General features: G+C 38.8%; 1 protein-coding gene across 1 annotated transcript in view; it reads right to left on the bottom strand.

Annotated features, from left to right (window-relative positions):
• Positions 1-17,797, bottom strand: part of LOC103077051 (CUB and sushi domain-containing protein 1-like) — a 902,706-nt gene that overhangs the window by 554,984 nt on the left and 329,925 nt on the right. The gene's annotated exons all lie outside the window — the stretch shown is intronic.

Below are 17,797 nucleotides of genomic sequence, written 5' to 3'. Positions count from 1 at the left end.
AAGAGTGAGTTTGGGTGGATTAAATGGGGACATGATGGCAGGTCTAATGGAAGAATTTAGCGGAAAGTTAAGCATAACACAGTGGAATTCAGAAAGAAATCACAAACCGATGTCTGGCTTTGAGAGTCCTCTACAAAAAGGTCAGAGTTGAAGTTCTGAAAACGATTTAATCTACAAATGGACAATGTAGAAGGCAAAGAAAAGAAGTAATGGGCCATAACCTTAAGAAACGTCTGTTTTTGAAAATCAGGCAGAGGGACAGGAGGCAATAAAGGAAACCTGCAGAAAGAATCAGGGAGGGTCCATGCTTGGACCTCAACAAGAGAGAAGATTTTAAGTAGGAGACGGGATACGGAACGTTCCTGTAACAGCAGAAATCCAGCTGCAACTTCTGCTACACTGACAACTAGCCCTGGCATGACCCGGGTATTTCATATATTACTATTATGTAATCAAGAAATGACACAGCGCTTTTCTTTAAAAGTGATAGAAAACGTAATCTTCATTGGTCTTCAATACAAATTCCCATTTCACAGTCGTTTGTTCTTTAAACCTTTTTTTTCTCTTACATTTGTGTCTCCTTCCTTCGCAAGAACAATTTTAAAAGAGAATGCAAATAGACAGGAAGTTAAAAGGAAGATTAATGAAAATGCAAAAATTCTGCTGACGTATTTCATTGTGCAAATTACAGAACCGTCTCACAATCAGATTGTTTGCCACATGCAGGTTGCTGCCTGCTGGTACCTAGAAATCAACCATTCTCTGTGCTGCCAGCCTTCAACACAGTGCGATGTGCCGAGTTTTCCATAACTCTAACCTCGTTTCCTGTGGCGTGCTCATCACTGTCATTCAGCTGCATAGACATTATGAAACGAGAGAGGAAAAAAATGATGCAATAACTGTATATAGAACGCATTTTTGGTTTAGACACAGATAATAAAAGTATAAAGCACATTTCTAGCAAGAAACCTAGAGTTGAAAATTTTGTTAAACACATTAACTTTTTAAAGCCAGAGATGAAATTCAACTTGCCTTGCTAAAATGTCTTCTGTACGTATAAAATAAGATTTGGTTTGAGAATTAAAAGATTTCTAAAAAGCTTATTTTTCATCTCTCATTGGGACTTGTGTCTCTAATATTGTTTTGTTTTTTTGTTTTTGTTTTTTTTCCCCTCCACATAACAAGAATATTTTTTTCAGTGTGATCTAGCTGCTGAATAAAACTTTTGTTATAACATCTGCTGGCAAAATTTATCCCCCTGGGAAGGATTAACAGTTACTAAGCAGAGGTTACTGAGTACCCACTATGTACATGTTCTATACTAGTCATGTGTGTGTTCTATTTGCAATATGTAATAGTAACTCTGCAAGTACACTCATGAAGAAATAAATACTCAGCAATGAGTCTTACTCAAGGTCACATTTCAAGACAGTAACTAAGCAGGTTTTCATCCAAATTCTATGCATCTTCTGTTAAGTTGCACTCACTCACTACAAAAATCCCTTGTCTCATGAAATACCATTTCTACTCCTATCTGTGAAATATCACTTCCTCATACCTCAAAAATGTCAAACGTGAGATCTAAGACATCTCCCTCAGCACTGATAACCTCTTGAAACATTATTCCCTTTAATTCCTTCTAGTTTCTACTTTTTTGTTACCATACAATTGACATGTAACATTTTATTAGTTTCAGGTGTACAGCATAATGATTCAATAGTTGTATATTTTGTGAAACGATCACCATGATGTCTAGTTGACACCCAGCATCATACATAATTACAATTTTTCCCCTTGTGATGAGAACTTTTAAGATCTATTCTCTTAACAACTTTCAAATATACAATACTGTATTAATAATTATAGTCACCATGCTGTACTACTTTCTACTTTTTAAACAGTTTAGATTTCTTAACTTTCACAAATTTCTGTTGTCATATATAAGGTGAAAGCTGACAGACTTATAAAAAAATGTAAAATGTTGTTCTTGCTTTTTATACAAAGTAAAGCCACTTTGGTTAGAAATACCAGTAGCATATTTACCAATGATAAAAGTACCTATCCCCTTTGAATCTATATGCTCAACCTACTTGAAAGCATTTTATAAGCTATACTGAGGCTCAATCTCTGTTGCTGTTTTATCAGAAAGAGTTGCCTAGGTGATTTTATGTTAGAAATCTGAAAAACATTCTCTCTGTCTTAAAGAAACTTAAAAATACCACCATGGGTTTATAAGTTCAGCAATTTTTGCCAGAAAACATATAACTAAATCTCGCAAGATGCCCTCATTACTTTTCCTTTGTGTATATTCTGGAGCGTTTAGTTTGCACTTGCTTTTTTTTATAATGGATTCTCAAATTTGGCAGAATTTTCCCCTGATATTTATGTTTATAGTTATTATTCCCTTTGGGCTTCAGCTATCAGGTTTTCTTTATAAGTGAAGACTAGTGATCAAGGCCCTGGAGAATTACTGTATAATATATAAAAATCACACAGCACATAAATCCAGATGTACGTCAAGTCTGCATTGAATACATTGTTTCCATTAAGCCCTTCATGGTAAGGAACAAGTGTAGAGATTCTGAAATAAAATGATTTGTGCCTTAGTTGTTGAAAGATGCACAGAGCACAGAAATTCACACTGCTAAATGTTTGACATATATACACTACTAGGTATAAAATAGATAACTAATGAGAACCTACTGTATAGCACAGGGAACTCTACTCAATGCTCTGTGGTGACCTAAATGGGAAGGAAAACCAAAAAAGAGGGGATATATGTATGCGTATAGGTGATTCACTTTGCTGTACACAAAGTGTACAGCAGAAACACAACATTGTAAAGCAACTATACTCCAATAAAGGTTTTTTTTTAAAAAAAGAAAATACTTATTTTCTTTATGTACTCTATATATACAGAAAACTTTTCGCCAATTCCTCCTCAGAATTTGACTCAATTTAGGAGTTCATAAAGTAACCTTATTGTAATCATTTCACAATATATACAAGTCTCAAATCACTATGTTGTACACCTTAAACTTACACGATATCATATGAGAATTACACCTCAACTAAGCCACGGGGAGAAAAAGACTTTACAGTGAAGAGCATCTAAACAAATATTCAATAAAACAGAAGTACAATATTAGAATGCAGTCATGTGATCCACCATCTCTCCTTAACAAATATCAAATCCAGGAGGAGCCTGGTTGCACTGTTTTACAAACTATATATTTCACAAAATATAATGAAGCATATGTAGATCTGTCATTTCAAGGGCCACCGTGACCTGAATTTTAAATAGTTTCTGTAATCTTGACTTCTGAGGGCCATAAGACTCCATAAATCCATGTATTTTTGTTTCTACAAATTCCCATGTCTTAATGTGGTTCATGCTCCTACCCTGTCACTCAACTTCCTGTAAATTTCAGATAGCCCAAGCAAGTTTGTGACGCATCTACTTCCATACCTTCCTGTGGGCAGTTTCTTTATGCCTACTTATCATATTCCTTCCATATCTATTTTTTGAAGCTCTGTTCATCTTTCCAGACACAGCTCCTATCTCACCCTCCTAGACCCTACCAGTTAGCAAGAACTGCAGCTTCTTTCTGAAAGCCTCTATGCACACCCAATGGCTCACCCAGGATTCACTTAGCACGGTTTATCTTTGAAACTGAGACAAGCTCTGTAACAGGTGCCAGACACACAGACACACATGGCTGCCTGCTTGCTGTTAATCTGCCATAGCTCTGAGCATATTATCTTACACTGCATGCTGAATACATGCTTATTCTTTTTGTACACTTCACCTTTCTTAGTCTCTAGTATGCAACTAAAGACTAACAACCCTAGGTTCTTCATGATCTTTTTTTTTTTCTTAGATTCCATATATATGTGTTAGCATACGGTATCTGTTTTTCTCTTTCTGACTTACTTCACTCTGTATGACAGACTCTAGGTCCATCCACCTCACTACAAGTAACTCAATTTCGTTTCTTTTCATGGCTGAGTAATATTCCATTGTATATATGTGCCACATCTTCTTTATCCATTCATCTGTCGCTGGACACTTAGGTTGCTTCCATGTCCTGGCTATTGTAAATAGAGCTGCAATGAACATTGTGGTACATGACTCTTTTTGAATTATGGTTTTCTCAGGGTATATGCCCAGTAGTGGGATTATGGGGAGGGGGCAGGGTAAGCTGGGACGAAGCAAGAGCAAGGCATGGACATATATACACTCCCAAACATACAACAGATAGCTAGTGGGAAGCAGCCGCAGCTGGGAGATCAGCTCGGTGCTCTGTGACCACCTAGAGGTGGGATAGGGAGGGTGGGAGGGAGACGCAAGAGGGAGGAAATATGGGGATATATGTATATGTATAGCTGATTCACTTTGTTATAAAGCAGAAACTAACACACCATTGTAAAGCAATTATACTCCAATAAAGATGTTAAAAAAAAAAAAAAAGACTAACGACCAAATGAAAATTAATATCCTTCCCAACCTACTCTGTCATGATATCAAACCCCACTCACCTAATACCTTGCCTGAGAAGAATGAATCAGAAAGCCGTCTTCAAAAGAGTCAACAAGATTAATATCACAACTCCAAGGAATCCTCGTGGTCACGCACCCTCAGGGAGAGTCAGGACAGCTTGGGGTCAAGGCAGCAGAGCAAGCATCCTACTGCAGACTGGGTGCAGCCTCAGGACCAATTCCCTCTTCCAGCCATCTATACATCACTTCAAGGGAGGAAGCTGTCTTTGAAATCAATGATAGAAAATGCTATACAAATGTACTGTTTTTAAAGATGAGAATTTTTTCCAGAAGCTTCAATCTGTACTAGTTGTAAGGTACATAAAAGTTTCCATGGTGGTGGTTGTCTTTCAGAGACTCGAAAAGGCACGCCAGTTTCCAGTAAGGGGAACCTTGCTACATCTCTTGTGGGTTTTGTGTTCTGCATTTCAAACATGTTTTAACGTTTACATCTCATTGGATGATGGGCAGAACTGGGGGTAGGGATTAAACCCACATCTTGGAGTTGGCAGAAAGCAAAGCAAGTCCGTGGTGGCGACTGTGGCTTTCTGTTGCCCGTGAAGTCCAGCTTCAATCGATGAAGCTAAAAGTTAGCCATCCTGAGCCCTCCAGCTGGGTCATTCAAGGCCCCTTGATTTCCAAAGGCTTCAAAATGAACTTTCTGAATATTACCCAGCTCCGGCCACGTGGCAGATCTTCCCAGGAGAGGCTTTTACATTTGACTCACAGTATCTTTCTTCCAAGCAAAGAACTATTACTTACTCCTCACAACGCAATACGTTTGTGTTCTAAAAATGTGTAATACATAGCTTAAAAGTTTAACTATTTTAACACCACACAGTAATTGTCTTTGGAAGTCTTCTTGGCGACGGTATTGAAATTTATCACCCTTCACTTCACGCACAGCACATCCTAGATGAAAACGGTAAACAATTCACTCAAGCCCACAAACGATTATTGATACCTGAAGCCTCTTGGCTTAGCAGTCTGGCTCAAGCGAACTATTTTCAGTTTTGCCAAAATATGTGCCTCATCCTGCTCTCAAATTACTCTGAAAATGCCACGTTGTTCAGGTACCAGTGCAAATGCAAAAAAATGATGGAACTAATCAAGAGGGTCGTGAGTGAATGGGTACGGAGACCCCGGAACACTCCTGGCCACTATCAGTGTAGCTCAGGACCAAGGAGCCCAAGGATTATCCTCCAAGGCTCTCAGAGGCCAGATTACATGCCTCCTGCATATCAAGTATGCTGCACCACTGACCAGGGTGACGCTCTGCACCCAAACTAACCTCCCCACCATGCTGCGGGTGGACATCATGCATTCTTTTCAGGCACCAATGTATGAGGACCAAATAGCTACAGAGCGTTTACTGTCATCACCACTGGGCTCAGGAAAATATGAGCTCTTCTCTGTTTTCTGCTCTTTCCTCCCCCAGCAATACCCTTCTCCCATCATAAACACACACTGGGCATCCAGTGAGACACAGAGCCGTCCAGCTATAGATACATATAGTGTTTCTCACTATTTCTGCTACTTTGCAACCCTGGGAGAATATTAACTCCTGTGGATATGAAGGAGTATTCAGTTCTGTTTCAGTGTGAGGTATTATTCTGAGATATATGTCTGATGGTATTCAGTGAATTTCCAAGTTCAAAATTAAGTTGCGTGTGTAAAAAAGGTGAAGATTTCAGGAAAACCTTATTTATAGGATCCAATGATTCTTTTTCCCCCCAACCATTTACTTTTCTACACAAAATACTTTTGACAAGACAATGGAATGACTTGGAAAAAGTGCTTTACTATTACGTTTTTCTCTGTAAGAATGTAAGGGAAAAAAACCCTATTAAGTTTAGTACCTGTGGTTGAAAGATGAACATGATATGCAGGAACTTAGCAACATCAATGCATTTCTCATCCCACACACAGAGACCATTTTCAATGTCAAGAGCGTTTCCTAAAAATACTACGTTTTTTCAGCCTAGCACTATGTTTAGAAGATTTGAACATAGCAGGCAAAATCCAATAACACGTGATCGGAAATAAGAACTCCGCCAGAAAATCCTTTGCCAAGTGGGATGCCATTTCACCCATGGTTCTGAACACACAAGAAGTCATGCCCTTCCTCATGACCCTGGCTGAATTTCTAACTGAGACAAGCTGAGAGCTAAGCCCCCCGTCTGAAAAGAGCGTCTCAGGTTTTGCTGAATATACGGTTCCAGGAGAAATCGTACATAAGGATTCAGTGTAGAGTCACAAGCACAGGCCCCAGGGATGGATTTTCAGAGGGTGAATTTCTGTCTCCTTATACACCTGTTGCCCACGTTTGAATAACTTACTTAAATTCTCTGAGCCTGAATTTCCTTATCTGGGAAATTAGGATAGCACTACTCTGTTGCCAGAGAGGACCCCAACCCTATAAAGTGCTTCCAACAGGGAACTAAGGAGAGAAGTCCTTAGTAAGTAGTGGGCATTCAATGAGCATCAGTGATCCCTACTATTGCTGTTAATGCTGTTGCCTCACTGCAAATATGTTAAAGGACATTAATCTAAATCTAAATACAGTAAGAACATTTATAATAAGCACCTTTCCTAGAATGCCATGTGACTGGAAGGAATTTTAGAATCAACTGATGGAAACTTGGAGATTCCAAGGTCTAGTCCATCCGCTAATGTGTGTAGATTAATCTTTAACCCAGCTCTGAGGGATGCTTCTGTAATACACAGACACACACAGAGTTCCTCACTATTTCTGCTATTTTGTAACCCTGGAAGAATATTAATTTGTGTGCATATGAAGGAGTAGTAAGTTCTGTTTCAGGGGGAGGTATGTGTGTAGATAGGTAAAGATTTCAGGAAAATTTAGTTATATGATGTATGATATTTTTCTTTCTGGTCTACACAAAATATTTTTAAAAACATTTTTATTGAAGTGTCATTGATTTCCAATGTTGTCTTAGTTTCAGGTGTACAGCAAAGTGATTCAATTACATATACATGTTCTTTCTTTTCCATTATACGCAATTACACAATATTGAATATAGTGCCCTGTGCTATACAGTAGGATCCCTGTTGTTTGTCTATTTTATATATAGTAGTGTGTAACAATTAATCCCAAAATACTTTTTGGGATACAACAACAGGATGATTACAAACAACAGGATGATTTGGAAAAGACTGCAATGTGTATAACTGGGGGTAGTGATTGGCACACAGTCAAGACTTATTTCCAATAACAGACTCTATATTAAAAGCACACAAGGAAAAGAAGATTAGAGCTGGAGGACACATGCTTCTTGGTTTCAAAACTTCAGACAAAACTACAGTAATCAAAACAGTGTGGTATTGGCACAAAGGCAAGCACACAGACCAATGCAAAAGAAGAGAGAGTTCAGAAATAATCCCTCACATATATGGTCAAATGATTTTTGACAATGGTGCCAAGACCATTCAACGGGGAAAGGACAGTCTTTTCAACAAACAGTGCTGGAAAAACTGAATATCTGCATGCAAAAAGAGAAAAAAAAAGTTTGGCACTTACTTAACACCATACACAAAAATTAACTAAAAACGGGGCTTCCCTGGTGGCGCAGTGCTTGAGGGTCCGCCTGCCGATGCAGGAGACGCGGGGTCGTGCCCCGTTTCGGGAGGATCCCACATGCCGCGGAGCGGCTGGGCCCGTGAGCCATGGCCCCTGAGCTTGCGCGTCCGGAGCCTGTGCTCCGCAAATGGGAGAGGCCACAACAGTGAGAGGCCCGCATAACGCAAGAAAAAAAAAAAAAAAAATTAACTAAAAACGGGGCTTCCCTGGTGGCGCAGGGCTTGAGGGTCCGCCTGCCGATGCAGGAGACGCGGGGTCGTGCCCCGTTTCGGGAGGATCCCACATGCCGCGGAGCGGCTGGGCCCGTGAGCCATGGCCCCTGAGCTTGCGCGTCCGGAGCCTGTGCTCCGCAAATGGGAGAGGCCACAACAGTGAGAGGCCCGCATAACGCAAGAAAAAAAAAAAAAAAAATTAACTAAAAACGGGGCTTCCCTGGTGGCGCAGGGCTTGAGGGTCCGCCTGCCGATGCAGGAGACGCGGGGTCGTGCCCCGTTTCGGGAGGATCCCACATGCCGCGGAGCGGCTGGGCCCGTGAGCCATGGCCCCTGAGCTTGCGCGTCCGGAGCCTGTGCTCCGCAAATGGGAGAGGCCACAACAGTGAGAGGCCCGCATAACGCAAGAAAAAAAAAAAAAAAAAAAAAAATTAACTAAAAACGGATGAAATACCTAAATGTAAGACATAAAACTATAAAACTCTTAGGAGAAAACAGAATAAATGCTTCATTACATTTGATTTGGCAATGATTTCTTGGATATGACATCAAAGGTACAGGCAAGAAAACAAACAAACAAAAATTACAAACTGAACTTCATGAAAATTTTAAGAATCTGTGTATCAAAAGACAACATCAACAAAGTAAAAAAGGCAATTGACAGAATGGGGGAAAATGTTTGCAAAGAATTTACCTGACAAAGGATTCATATTCAAAATGTATAGAGAAAATTCAGCAGCAACAAAAAAATCACACAATTCATAAATGGGCCAAGGACTTGAATAGGCATTTCTCCAAAGAAGAGATACAAATGGTCAAAAAGTACATGAAAAGATACTCAACATCACTAATCAAATACAAATCAAAATTATAATGAAAGACCACCTCATACCTATTAGGATGGCTAACAACAAACCAGAAAATACTCAGTGTTGGTGAGAATGTGGAGAAATTGGAACTTTTGTGCACTGCTGGTGAGAATGTAGTATTGAAGCTGCTGTGGAAAACAGTATATGGCAGGTCCTCAAATAATTAAAAATATAATCATCATAATTAAAAATCCCACTTCTGGGAATGTAACCAAAAGAACTGAAAGCAGGGTATCAAAGAGTTATGTAGACCCATGTTCATAACAGCATTATCCACAATAGCTAAAATGCTGAAGCAACCCAACATTTTCAACAGATGAATGGATAAGCACAATGTGCCATGTACACACACAATGGAATATTATGCAGCATTAAAAATTTAGAAAATTCTGATCCGTGCTACAGCATGGATGCAACTTGAAGACATTAGGCTAAGTGAAACAAGTCAGCCACAAAAGGACAAAAACTGTATGATTCCACGTTTATGAGATACCTAGAATAAAACTCATAGGAAAGTAGAATGATGGTTGCCAGGGGCTAGGGAAGGCGGGGGAAAGGGAAGGGGGGAATGGAGCTTTATAGTTTAATGGATATACAGTGTCAGTTTCACAAGATGAAAAGAGTTCTGGAGACGGATGTGGTGATGGCAGCACAACATTATGAATATAATTAACACCACTGAACTGTACACTTAAAAATGGCTGAGATGGCCAATTTTATATGCTTATTTTACCACAAAAAACTTTAGAAAATATTCAAAATATCAAAATTAGGGAAAAAAAACACATATGAAAATGTAATTACTTAAACTCCATAATAAATAATAGGGATGCAGAAACACTCCAAAGCTACAATATTTAAACTGAAAAATAAGTACAATTTGGTATGTTTTCTGCCCTGTCCCAGAGGGCTGTCAGGGCTCATGGCCATGTGTGGGAGAACCAGGCATGTATTTGGGAACTTTCCTTATCACTTTCATTACCAGTCTATCTACACCTCTGTCTTGAGCAGTTTTTCCTCAAAAGAGGTGACTTACTATACTATCTTTACCCATAAGACAGAAAATGCTAGCACCTGATAAAACTTAGCAATCATGGCAACTAAGTACTTATTTTCTCCGTGACATTTTTCTCTGCCATCAAGAGCAAAGTTCAGCTCGGTTACCACAAAAACTGACAATTGCTCCGTGCTTCTAGGCAACTCATTGTTTTTGCCCTTCTTCTCAGATCAATAGAGCATTTAGTTTCAAAATGCTTTTCTCTTCGAGCCCCTGTTGCAAATCTAGATTGATTTTGCTGACAGAGCAGGTAGGGGTCTCTGTTTTTCTTTTTCTTCTATGAACATTCTAAGGATAACTAACAGGCAGTGCATAATGTAACATCTTTTGAAATAATACATTCAGCTCTGAGGTACACGAGTCATATCAACTCTTCAAACTCAAAATCTTTACGAAAAGTACATAAAGTATTTGGGACATGTGTCAGTCTGAACTACTCAGTTGACTGAGAGCAAATTATTCTTAAATAAAATTCTTAATGAATTTCCCTTAAGTGTGGCCATTTTTAAGTGGTGTGTCCAAGCATCTGACATGAAAGTTGGCTGGATGAGGAGAACAGCTTGTACGCTGGGCTGGGGTTCTTGCAGATCACACACAACTCATGTACTTTTCTGATCAACAGAACCACAAAACCATGCTCCCTAGTAAACTCCCGAAAAGGCAAAATATGGTACTTCTATCCTCTAATCATCAAACAAAATGATCCCATCACTAAACAAATAGTTTATGTCATAATCTGTCACTTATTTCTGAACCTTTAAATTTCTGCTTCTCAACTGTAAAATGTCACAATTCCCGCCAAACAGAGTTGTTCTGAGTATTAAATGATACAATTTAAGTAAATCATGGGCTTCAACCAAGAGCTATTATATTATTTTCTTTGATATATGAATTTTATGTGTAATGATAGTGTATAATTAACTAGAGAGTTATTATGATTTTTATTTCAAAGTATGGTAGCAAAGATTATGATAATGTAGGCACCAGCGCTAGAGAGGTTATATCAGAAACCTTAACATACATACATATATACATATGTATGTATGTAATTATGAATCTTACACTTCCAATATCAAATTGGGATAGTTGTAATATTCTAGGGTTGAAAAAATGCAACATTTAAATGCAATATTTGAATAAAGTTAATTAGACATTTACCTTACATTTGGTATATTCAGTAACCCTCTTAAAAAGGAATAATAAAAACATATCTTAATGTGTGTAAATTATACAAAAGGATGCAACTCAGTGGACATCTTGTCAAGGCCTCTCCCAACATCAAGCATATGAGGTTTTCATATATTTCATTTCTTCTAGTTGATTCTATCCTCACAACTATTTTCTATGCTTGATAAGGCCTCTGATAACTTACAATGGGAACAACAGCAACTAAATAAAAGTTTAAACTAGGTTCATCAATTTGGTTGTCATAAAATGTGTTCATGGCAGAGCCAGAAATAGAAGTGACAATTCCTTACTCCTAGGTCCAGATGTATTTCTTAACTTAGATTTCTCTCCTCCTAACCCATCATCAAATATTAAATCTCCTGAAACCAAATTACACATACTTATAATCTTTTTATACAGTAGTGGCTCTTGCATTGTCTTCAATGTTTAGATTTTCTTCATTTTTCTGAAAGGAAACATTTTTGAGGGTTTGCAAGTGATTCTTGCATTGAAAGCTGAGGTGTGATGAATGAAGTCTAAGTAACAGTAAACATGTATCTGAACATAGGTCTGGTCACACAGTAGATGCTCAAAAATGCTTTGACAGCTTCCCTGGGGGCACAGTGGTTAAGAATCCGCCTGCCAATGCAGGGGACACGGGTTTGAGCCCTGGTCTGGGAAGATCCCACATGCCACAGAGCAACTAAGCCCGTGCACCACAACAACTGAGCCTGTGCTCTAGAGCCCACGAGCCACAACTACTGAGCCTGTGTGCCTAGAGCCTGTGCTTCACAACAGGAGAAGCCACCACAACGAGAAGCCCATGCACCGCAATGAAGAGTAGCCCCTGCTGGCTGTAACCAGAGAAAGCCTGCCCACCGCAACGAAGACCCAACACACCCATAATTAAGTTAGTAAGTAAGCAAATAAATAAATAAATGCACGCTTTGAGACTGTGTGGGGAAAAAAAAAGTGAACTCAATTAAGTAGAGCCTCAGAACCCCAAATCTATCAGTAATCACTCCTTGGCTGTTGGTGGCCTGGGTACCATTTTCCCAACAAAGAGCTCATCTCCCAGGCAGACAAGCATTCTACCTACAAGTGCTATCAGCGATGGGAATGAATTCGTGACCCAGGTTGATCTGCTCCAAGTGAAATCTGTAAGAATTGCACAGGCAATAATCCATAGGAAATAGTTTAGTCCTGGTCTTGCCCAGAGACAAAAGTAAAGACTTGATAACTACTTTTAGATCTTTCGGTTCTAACCATTTTGCGATTTAAATTCACAAGCTATCCTGGCAGACTCATCAGCTAGTCAAATAATGAATCTATTTTTTTTATCTTGTCATGCCCTGTGCTAATCTGAGTCCAGGCTCTCTCTCATGTAAATGAGGGCCTGGTGTTGAATCAGCAGTACAAAGTAGCAGAGAAAGGCAATGCTGGAGCTGAGCGACAAAAAATGTATAAGACTAGTTTTAGCTCTGGGTTTGTCAAGACTGAAGAATATTTCTTACCTTATTTTGGGTTGTTAATTTCACCGGGCTGAGAACAGGTGTGGAATCTCGGCCAATGATGACCTGCCCACATATAAAAAACATTGATCCTATTCTTCAATATGCTGTGAGTGGATAGCAAAATGTTTCCCAGGGTTAAGCGAAAAAAAGAAAGAAAGAGAGAGAGAGATGAAGGTATAAGAAGTTGAGGAAATGAGAAAGAGAATCAACAGGTTGGGTATAGTCAAGACTCAGATGTTCCAACCAGGGAATACCTCTGATTCTTTCAAAACAAATATGACCTGAACTTCAAAAGAAAATTAGAAACATGACCATTTATATGAATCGTATTATCCCAGAAGAGAAAAATGTACCAGTTACACACTTGAAACAAAGACTGTGAGTTCTTAAGGGCAGAAATTTCTCGAGAAGCATTTCAATTAGAAATACTAAGAAGTTGTCATAGTTACATCTTTTTAGTTTGTTACTAACACGGTTAGAGTTTTTTTGTGATTGTCAGATTTGGAAATAATTTCTCACTTGGTTACAACATGCTAATATTTTTGTTTATAGCGTACCTCTTAGTAAACATCCAGTGTACCCTTTAACTTAATATAATTCACTATCACAGTCCTCTTGGCTACATGGCAGAGCAGGAGATGCCCACCGAAAGGAATGTGAAAAACTCAGCATGGCTGATTTTTGCCCCAGATTGCTCTTGGACAACTGTGCCACTGATTCATTCAACATACATTAAATAATTTTCAACCACGACCAATTCATAATCCCTAGAGAAACTCACGTGTCTTTCCCTCAAGGAATGTCTAGCTTAATTGAAGAGTTTACTGTTTAGCCCAGGGTCAAAAGCAAACTCACGTCAAAAAGTCTTCTCTTCCAGATCTTTCTCATGAGACACAGTAGCCTGTAAACCTCATCCCAGCCAGTTTTAGAGTTTGGACAGCAACATCTTAAAAACACAGATAGCTAGCCTCAAGGACAAGGCGCACAACTTTCACGTTTCATTGAGAAGACAATGGGAGAGAGTATAACAAACTCTTTTTGGTAAGGGTGTCATTGGTTTATTGGATCAGAAAGATGGTATGAAGGAAAAAGAATATGTGAAACGAGAGCCCTGACAGGGGAAGTTTTAACAAAAAGGCTCAGAGAAAACTCTACCTACTTCAATGCTTGTGTTACCTGTGTCAGTACCACAGCCCACAATTATGATGCAATATAATAGCAGTTACTTATGGGAAGAAACCTGATTAGCTCATGTATCCACTTCTAGAGACTGAATGATTTGGTTTCTAATTAGACTACATACTATATTTGGTATTAACTGCTTTTTAATTGAAATATAGTTGAATTACAATTTCATGTTAGTTTCAGGTATACAGCAAAGTGATTCAGATATACATATAAACACACACACACATACACATACACACATACACACACACATACACACACACACATGTTTTTTTAAGATTCTTTTTCCTTATAGGTTATTACAAAATACTGAGCATAGTTCTCTGTGCAATAAAGTCCTTGTTGTTTATCTATTTTATAAACAGTAGAGGGTATATGGTAATCTCAAACTCCTAATTTATTCCACCCCCTCTTCCCCTTTGGTAACCATAAGAGACAGAGAAAACAAACTTATGATATCAATTGTTAAATATGACCTATAATCCAAGGGAAACTCAAATGGAGAGATTTCCAGGTCTAGGAGGATCCAGTCTGTACGTGGAGGGTTTATTTCAAGCTGATGGATTTCAAAATTGTCATAATCATCCTATTTTTCAGAAAATTATACATTCAACTTTTAAATCCATACTCTAAAGCTAAGTAAAAGGTAGAATTTGGCAAAGAAATGTGAGAGAATGCAGATATCTCATTTCTAATACACTGTTGCCTAGGTAACAAGGCCTATCTAAGCATTTTGAATTGGTAGGCGTTGATCATCTATATTTGGGGATTCAAATCTGCAATGAAGGCAAGTTTCCATGGTGCTAGTTGTTTTTCCAGTATTTTTTAGAACAAAGTTGTATGTCATATGGGCATATTTCAGGCTCAAATATGTTAGCCAATCAGTCACATCACTAGGTGAAAAGTCTTTCACATTCAATTTGGAGATGAATATTCACTTATCATTTAGTGTTGAAGGCCTTGAACTCAAAATGTAGGGGGAAATGATTGAATAAAGGACAGATCATTCAGGTTAGGAAGTAATCAAAGCACAGAGTAACCTGCCCATCATGAAGGCAACTGCCTGTAGGAAGCAAATTCAGGACTAATTTTTAAAATTTTTCCCTCCAGTATAATTTTGAGAAGAAATGCTGCCATTCTGCAGTGCCTTATTCGCCCAACAAATATCTAACTCATAGAAAAAATATTTGGGAATTGTGTGTTCCAGAAGTATCTTTCAACAAAGCAATGCAACGTTGTCAAGACAGTGGAAACAGATAAGAATGAGTCAATGTGTTTAAACAAGTCAGAATTAGAAAGTATGGGTGGATTCACAGCGGTCAAGAATGTTCTGGAGACTGTTCCGTGATGCACCTACGTATCTCTTCAGTTGATTTAATAAACACATCTGAAGAATTTTTAAAAAGGATGTTTTATACAACAGCCCTATTGTTGGTTTTTTTTCATCTTTTAATTTTATTTTTGGCCATGCCATGCCACCAAGGATCGAACCCGTGGCCCATGCATTGGGAGCGTGGAGTCCTAACCACTGGACAGCCAGGCAAGTCGCTCCAGCAGCCCTACTGGTAACCTTAGGACTTTCCAATCCCCAATATTCTGATCATTCCTTTTTTTTTTTTAACTTGGTATTAGAACAGAGCATTGTCCTGACGGACTAACACACATAACTACAGCCTAACACACAAAATTGGCCCCGTTTCCACCACAGCAATTTTATGAATTGGTCTCAAGTTACAAATATTCTGAGCATCCCAGATATCCTGGGAGGATGAGTGGTGTGAGCCCATCTCTCCGTGTTTCTATGGTAACTCCAACACACATAACAGGCAAAGGGATCAGAAATAAACCAGTCCACCATGCCTACCTTCTTAATTCCCTTATGAAAAACTCGGGAGTGATGGAGTGTGTGCATGTGTATATTTTAACTGCAAGCCAAGCTTCAGAAAAAGGTGGGTGAGTTATATATGGAATATATATGCTATATGCACAGAAAAACGTGTGTATGTTCTACAACGATCACACATGTATTATACTGTACACATATAAAAAGAGGTAATGACTTTATAAAATGCTGAAAGCTATTCAGGCTATCTCAGTAGCCAATAATAAACCAGCAGAAAGTAAATAAAGTATGTGAGAAAAAACACAGGATCAAATCAGCAGATGTAGTTTCAAAACTAGCTCAGAGGTTTTTCCTGATGTTTGACATCTGGCAAATCAATGTTCTTCTCAAATGACCACTTCCACGTAAGGCTACTGAGAAAATAAAATGAAAAAAGCATGCATGTGCAGATACTCCCCCTTTGTATTAGCCTATGAAATCTATAAGTAAACTGAATAACCAGAAAAGAAGAAAATGCTTTCCACGGGGATGAAGTTAGCTCTATCAGGACGTGTCACAGGTGGTCAGGCTGGCAGATTACTAGGAAAGAAAGAATCTCAAAGGAGACAGTAAAGGTAATCTTTTCCAACCAAAACATCACAGGAAGAGCCGGAAGAGAACCGCCCTGGATATACTGAAGGTCATCTATGTGCCCAGTGCAGTGATATAGTGAGAGGGACAAAGGATTCATTTTCTTTTTCTTTCATTAAAGTCCAGGGTATGCTGCATGTGATGTGTAGGTTTCAAACTCTGACAGACAGATATCAGGTAGAAATGTCTAAGGTGTAGGGTAGAGTTGAGTGCCCAGCATCCTCCGGCCATGTCATAATATTTCACATTTTAAGTTACACCCAACATCACAAGGAATTCCAGTGTCTGGGTCAGGTGGTATTTATAATTCTCCAACACATGATAGAATGGGAAACCACACGTTACCTGAAATAAGCAGTACATATTGTAAAACACAAAGGGTGGTGCAACTGGCTTCACTGGAGTGTAAAAAGCATATTCTTATCTAATAGAAACTGAAACAAGAAGTAAACTCCATGCACTGGTTTTATCTAAGGATCTGCTAGGAGAACATTCAATTTTTTTTCTCCCTCCATACACATCTCCACCCCGCTTCGTACGTCAGCAGAACCTCCTTCTGGGGATGCCAGGCAGTCTGAGACTTGATAAGAGTCCCTGTGCATCCTCAGATACACAGCAGCGGCTGTGGGATCCGACAAAAGGCTCCGTTCATGTTCTCCGAGGAGGGAAGGGAAAGATACCACACTGAACAGGGATCAACAGGCACAGATAAGGGCTTCTGTTAACCTCCACTGGTGACCGGAAGTTCACCGCATGTGATTCAGTTAATTTCAGGCAGCATAACTAAGTTTAACCAGTGCTTTCAAATTATGTGAGTGAGGGATTTCCCTTTTTATTCTGACCTCCTTTCTACAACATCGGAGCCTCTGGGTGAACAGTCAGAGGAAAGTTTATGAAATGTAAGATCGTATTTATGTATAAATTTTAGTCTTCTCAATGTGTAAATTAATATCATCATTTTAAAAATGCTCGATCCTATATGCTCTGGGGCTCAATAAAAGTTAATTTATGTACAAATGCATTTTAAATGGTAAAATATGAAAATCTAAATCCAGGTCATTCTTGCTTTCTTGTCATCATTGCCAATGCTATTTCAGGGTGAATTTAAATTCTATCCAAAGATTCCAGGGTCAATATTGTTAGTAGGGAAATGGGCAGAATAGGGACCTTGTGAAAT

Source organism: Lipotes vexillifer, unplaced genomic scaffold, assembly GCF_000442215.2.
Source record: "Lipotes vexillifer unplaced genomic scaffold, Lipotes_vexillifer_v1.1 scaffold864, whole genome shotgun sequence".
NCBI lineage: Eukaryota > Metazoa > Chordata > Mammalia > Artiodactyla > Lipotidae > Lipotes > Lipotes vexillifer.
Note: the sequence above shows the minus strand (reverse complement) of the source record. Positions and strands in the feature narration are given on the sequence as shown.